General features: G+C 45.3%; 1 protein-coding gene across 2 annotated transcripts in view; it reads right to left on the bottom strand.

The window, feature by feature from the left end:
- Dclk3 (doublecortin like kinase 3) overlaps positions 1-6,233 on the bottom strand; it is a 49,743-nt gene that overhangs the window by 40,726 nt on the left and 2,784 nt on the right. Inside the window, exon 1 of one of the 2 annotated variants that reach the window (XM_029543747.1) lies at positions 2,697-2,995. The exons of the other annotated variant lie outside the window; for it this stretch is intronic. The gene's annotated coding sequence lies outside the window, so the exon portion shown is untranslated. Of the gene's footprint in view, positions 1-2,696; positions 2,996-6,233 lie in introns of those variants that run through there. 2 annotated transcript variants of the gene reach the window in all.

Here is a 6,233-nt window from a genome sequence, read left to right as displayed (position 1 = left end):
AAAAGAAAAAAAAGGAAAAAAAGAAAAAAAAGATGCAGAAGGATTTCAATGACTGCCTTCAGAAATTTCATGTCAGAGAAGATAGATGGTAAATGCTGCTGGGTACCTGTGGTTCTCATCCTCAATTTGAGTCTTGTATGCTCACCATGGATACCTGTGGTTCTCATTAAAGTCCTATATCATCACCATGGATACCTGTGGTTCTCATCCTCAGCAGCAGCAGCAACAACCACCCCAATCTCATCCTTTCCATCAATTCCCACATGCAGAGAGTCTCCAAGTCCTGTTGATGTAGCACCTGACAGTCTCCTAAATTTGATGCCTCTTCCTCCCCGTTCCCCTGACAACTGCCTCAGCACCTACACATCACTCCTGTTCATCACATCTGACCTCAGCACCCACCCCATCACATCCAACCTCATCCTATTGCAGACATACTCTTCAGCCTTGCTTCCTGCTCCTACCAACCCTCACATATGCCCTGGGCAAATGTCTCTCAACCACAGAGTTGAGAGTTTAGCTTTGAGTTGTAGTGATTCTCAGGAAAGCCTGACTTACTCTAGGGGACCACAGGTCCTCAAACACTGCCCTAACTTTGTGCTTTGGTTTTCATTTTGTCCTTTAAAAAATATTATGACTCATTCACGTGACTGTGTTCTTGGTCAAGTTTTGCCATATATATCTCCCCCATATGTATTCTTGAATTATCAATGTAATTTGCTTAAGGAAATGTGTCTGTGTGTGTGTGCATGTGTGTGTGTGTGCGTGTGCGTGTGTGTATTTGAGACATGATCCCTCTATGTAGATCTGACTTTGCTGGGACTCATTCATGGCCTGGCTTTGAACTCACAGAGATCCCCCTGCCTCTGCATTCCAAGAGAAAATATTAGTTTTAATTTTTACTTATGTGCATGTGTATTTATGTATGTGTGCACTTGTTTGCACATGCCCATGGAGGTCAGGGGTCAACACTCGGTGTCTTTCTCAATCACTACTTCATTGAATCCAGAGCTTGTCTTTCAGGCTAGCCTGTCTGGCCTCCCCTGGCCCTGCCTCCCCAACTCTGGGGTCATGGGTGTGCACCACCTCTCCCAATTCTGTTTAATTGAACTCAGGTCCTTTTGGCTGTTTGGCAAGTACTTTACAACTGAACCTTCTCCCACAAAAGTCGCTAAAATAGTTGTCTAGTAAATAAATAAATAAATAAATAAATAAATAAATAAATAACAAAGAAGAATGGTAATGTGGAGAGATCAAACTGAAGAGAGAATGGAGTCATCACACAGGCCATGGGCAGGGCACACAGCACACCACACTCATAAGACCCTGCAAGGAGCTTCAGAGACAGAACCAAAGGCTGTTTTAACAAAAATAGTGCCCATCAGATTAAACTCAGGTCCTGAACTTATTCAATTTATAGCTACCGTGATGGTGTCCTTAGATGTTTGAGTTGGGTTTATAGTCACAGAAGAGCACTAAGTATCAAGAACTATTGAGCGTCATCATGAGTGTGAGCTTCATTATAATGATAACAATTTAAGCCACACTAGGAAACCAAATCTTTTTGTTTCTTCCTTTAAAGGGATCAGTGGGTTGCTCCGACAAATGTGGGAGAGCGGAGCAATTCTTTTTTTTTTTTTTTTTTTTTTTTTTAATTTTTGCTTCTATGAGGGTGTTCCCCCATCCACCCACCCACGCACTCCCGCTTCCCCATCATGGCATTCCACTACACTGGGGCAACCAGCCTTCACAGAACTAAGGGCTTCTCCTCCCATTGATGTCCAACAAGGCCAACCTCTGCTACATATGCGACTGGAGTCATGGGTCCCTCCATGTGTACTCTTTGGTTGGTGGTTTAGTCCCTGGGAGCTCTGGGGGCTCTGGTTGGTTGATATTGTTGTTCATCCTATGGGGCTGCAAACCCCAGGAGCTGGGCAATTCATAAGCCACACATTCATTGCACTTCTGGCCGATAATAGGCTATGGCCATAACCAACAATACATCCACTGCACAGGAGCCAGAGGGCAGGACTCTCACGATCTGTCAATACTGGTGACTCCACAGCCACATATGTGTTCCTGGTGGTGAGCTAGAAAAACTCTGCCCGCCAGGCCTGTGAGAGGCAGAGCGTGTGAGAGAGCCGTGCCTTTCTTACCTAGGCTTTTAAGAAGACTGCAGCACAGCTTGGCCCATCCTTCCTAACACTGCTTCATAGGCAGAGCTCTATTCCTACCAAGCCCTTCTTCTCACCCTCCATCTTCCAAGTGACTCCCAGCTCAATGAAGACACTCCACACTGTTCCCCCGCACCCTCCCATTAAATGTGCAGTTCCCTTATCCTGCAATACCACTTTCCATTGTTTTCTCCTCCACCTCCCTGGCCACTGTACCTCAGCTTTGAAAAGCTGGTTCAGATCCAGTCGCACCAGGAAGTTGTCCTCTATTCCCTGACCCTCTCTCTTTGCAATAAGCACATACCAATGACGCACAAGAGTAGGTTTCGTTATGATATGGACACGTGTGTATGTAATGTACTTTGGTTACATTTAACCCCCTCCCCATTGCCATATATTGTTCTTTACTAGTCTACTTCCTCTTTCCAAATACCTTCCCTTCTACCTTCATGACTCTTTCAAAGTATAAATTGCAGGGACTGGAGGGATGGTTCAGTGGTTAAAGATACTGGCAGCTCTTACAGAGGGCCTGGGTTCAATGGCCAGCATCCAGTCGCCAGCTCACAGCCATCTGTAGCTCCAGTACCAGGGGAGCTAATGTCCTCTTCGGGTTCCACTGCATCAGGCATAGAGTACACAGTCATACATACAAGAGAAGCACCTACACACATAAAATAAAAATAAGTGATTATTTAATAAAGAGAGGAAGAATTCCATGGATGAAGTAAAACATAAATTATTTGTCTATTTTAAAAAGATTATTTCTTTGTTTATTTGCGTGTGTACATGCTCACGCGTCTGTGAACTGGTTCTCTCCTTCACTTGTGAGGGTTCCAGGATTTGGGCTCAGGTTATCAATATTGGTGTAAAGTATCTTCACTGAGCTATCATACCAACCCAATATTCATTCTCTCTCTCTCTCTCTCTCTCTCTCTCTCCCTCCCTCCCTCCCTCCCTCCCTCCCTCCATCTCCCTCCCTCCCTCCCTCCCTCCCTCCATCTCCCTCTCTCTCTCTCTCTCTCTCTCTCTCTCTCTCTCTCTCTCTCTCTCTCTCTCTCTCCCTCCCTCCCTCCCTCCCTCCATCTCCCTCCCTCTCTCTCCCTCCCTCTCTCCTTGACTTATTTTGATGAGCATGATAATGCCCAGTTTAATTTGTTTCCTTTTCATCTTTCTTTGTGTTGAATTCACTGTAGACACATTGTAGACACACCCTGTTTCCATTATCTGTTCACCCTTGATGGACATGCAGATTCCATACCCTGATTATTGTGAATAGCACTACAATAAACATAGGCATCCAATATTATATTTCTACTATGTACTGATTTTGAATATTATATAAATATTACATATTTATGAGCAGTATACGTGGATCGTGTGCTTGTGGTATTTTCAGGGTTGTTTGTTTTTAAGGCCTTCCATATTGATTTCCATAGTGTTTGGCTGATCTATAATCCCACCTACAGTGCATAAAGGTTGTCCCCCACCCCCAGCAACATCTGTTATTTGTTTTCTTGAAGACAAACATTCTGACTGGAGTGACCTAGAAGCTCAGCGTGCACCCTCACTACCCATCAGCTGTATAAAATGCTTTTGTCCCTAGGTTAGAATTATCCATGTCAACATCAGATCATCCCTGGCCCACCACACGGTGATAGGACCCATAACCTGTGTGCTCCTGAATCCTCAAGGCCAGAATAAGAGAGACACTGTATTGGCCATTTCGTGGGAAGGAACTGTCCCTGGAGGGCTGATTCGAGGACATCTGAAAGCAGCTGGAATAGATCCAACACGCACCAAAGACAACATTCTAATAGCAGCATCCCTTGGCTGTCTTCAGCTCAGGTCCTAGCCAGATCCTCCCTAGAGTCCTGAATTGGCCTACCGTCTTCCCACACACTGCTCAGCCTCCATAAGGGTTCAGAATTTCCCTGGGAAGAAATGACTAAGGACCTTGCATTCAAAGTGTGGTCCCCAAACAACAACAACAACAACAACAACAACAACAACAACAACAACAACAACAACAAAAAAAAAAAAAAAAAAAAAAAAAAAAAAACCACCTCCAAGAATTTAGGTGCCAGTAAGAAAAGAGGAATCTTGAGTTCTAAGACATTCTGAATCCGAGTCTCCATTTTTACCTATTTCACCAGATGGTTAAATCACCCAAAGCTATTTAAAAGTTTGGTACAGTCAAAGAATCTCTTCTGCCTAACCATGTCAGTAACTTCCATTGTCTTCCACTGTAGCATCTGGTAAGGGTTGTATGTCACTGTCTCCTCAGAACAGCTGGGACATACCCGTCTTAGCAATAAAGGAAACAAGCTCAGAGTGGGTGGGTCACAGAATCTTGTGACTTTGAAGTTTCAGAGCCAGGATTTCCAGACATGTCTGAAAGGCTCCAAAGCCCCCACTCCCTAACCATACAGACTGGGACCTGCCATGCGCAAACGCCTGATAACACATAGCTATTGAGAATAACGCAGGTACGTTAGAGACTTCCTGAGCCTTCGTGTTCCACTGACCGGGAATTAATCTCTTTTCCCTCTTACTACCCACAAGATCGTGTCTCCACACATGCCACTGTTCCCAGGAGATGGCCTCTCATCCCAAGGTAAGCGCTTTATAAGCTTGCTCAATAACTATTTGATGAGTTAATGAAAATATTTTCCCTTTAGTCATCAAACAATATGAGGTCAGGTGAATGGCTATTATTAAGGAAAGGAAGGTGAAGACTCTGGAATTCCCAGGGAAGTTCAAAGTCCTGCCTGGGGTCTCTGGGAGACCTCAGACACCTAGGATTGGAACCTAAAGCCCCTCCCCAGTTCCCAGGACAGATGTATTTGTCCTCTTGCTCAACCTTCCTGGATTTCCCACTTCTGACCTACATCACCGGGCAGTGCATGGAAGCATCTCTTTCAAGTTACTCCCCCACAGATTTAGAAGGGCCTGCCACAAGATGGAATGAATTTAGATGTGAACAGGCAGCAACCTGGGGATATGGGGAAACCTGGGCACAAACAGACAGAGCAAGCCCCTGGACCCCAGTAAGGGAACACCTGCCAACCAAAGGCCTCAGAGGAAAGCGGCCCTCTGGCCTACAGAGACCTGCTGTGGAAAAGGCCCCAAAGGGGCTCCAAGACCAAGCTGGAGAACACTAGGTCACTCACTCTGGTGAGGCACCACTGCAGCCTGTGAGGAGGAGGTTCACAAGGCACCTTTCCTTTCCTTTGCTGCATTTAGGAAGACACTCAGGCTCATATTAAATCTGCTTGTCCAGAGAAAAGCAACTATTTTTGCCTGAAACATTATGGGAAACGTGAGAGGAAAATTTCCCCTGAACTAGGTAGTGGAAAGATTTTACACACATGCACACACACACACACAAGCACACACACACACACACACACAAGCACACACACATGCACACACACACACAAGCACACAGACATATATATGCACACACAGGCACACACACATGCATATATACACATAGATAGATGCATACACATACACACACAAGTACACACACAGGCACACATATATACACAGATGCATACACACAGACAAACACAAACATGCATACACTTTCACACACATACATACATACATACTACATACATACACATGCACACACACAGGTACACACAGGCACACACATGCACATACACACATACATAGCTGCATACACACACATACAAACACAAACATGCATATGCACACATAAGATATAAGAGCTTGTGACAACAGAACAACCCTCCGCTTTATTTTTGCTTCTCTGAGCACCAAGTCCAAGGGCTGTCCCACCCAGAACACTGAGCATTGTGCCAAAGGCACACTGGTGAGGGCCATGGTGCTAAGGTTTGCTAGTCCTGGGTCTGGGCACAAAGACCATGAGCCAAGTCAGGGCACTGTGCCGGGCGTGGTGGCACACACCTTTAATCCCAGCACTTGGGAGGCAGAAGCAGGTGAATTTCTGAGTTCAAGGCCAGCCTGGTCTACAGAGTGAGTTCCAGGACAGCCAGGGCTACGCAGAGAAACCCTGTCTCAAAAAAAAAA

The sequence above is a fragment of the Mus pahari genome, chromosome 10, assembly GCF_900095145.1.
Source record: "Mus pahari chromosome 10, PAHARI_EIJ_v1.1, whole genome shotgun sequence".
Taxonomy (NCBI): domain Eukaryota; kingdom Metazoa; phylum Chordata; class Mammalia; order Rodentia; family Muridae; genus Mus; species Mus pahari.
Note: the sequence above shows the minus strand (reverse complement) of the source record. Positions and strands in the feature narration are given on the sequence as shown.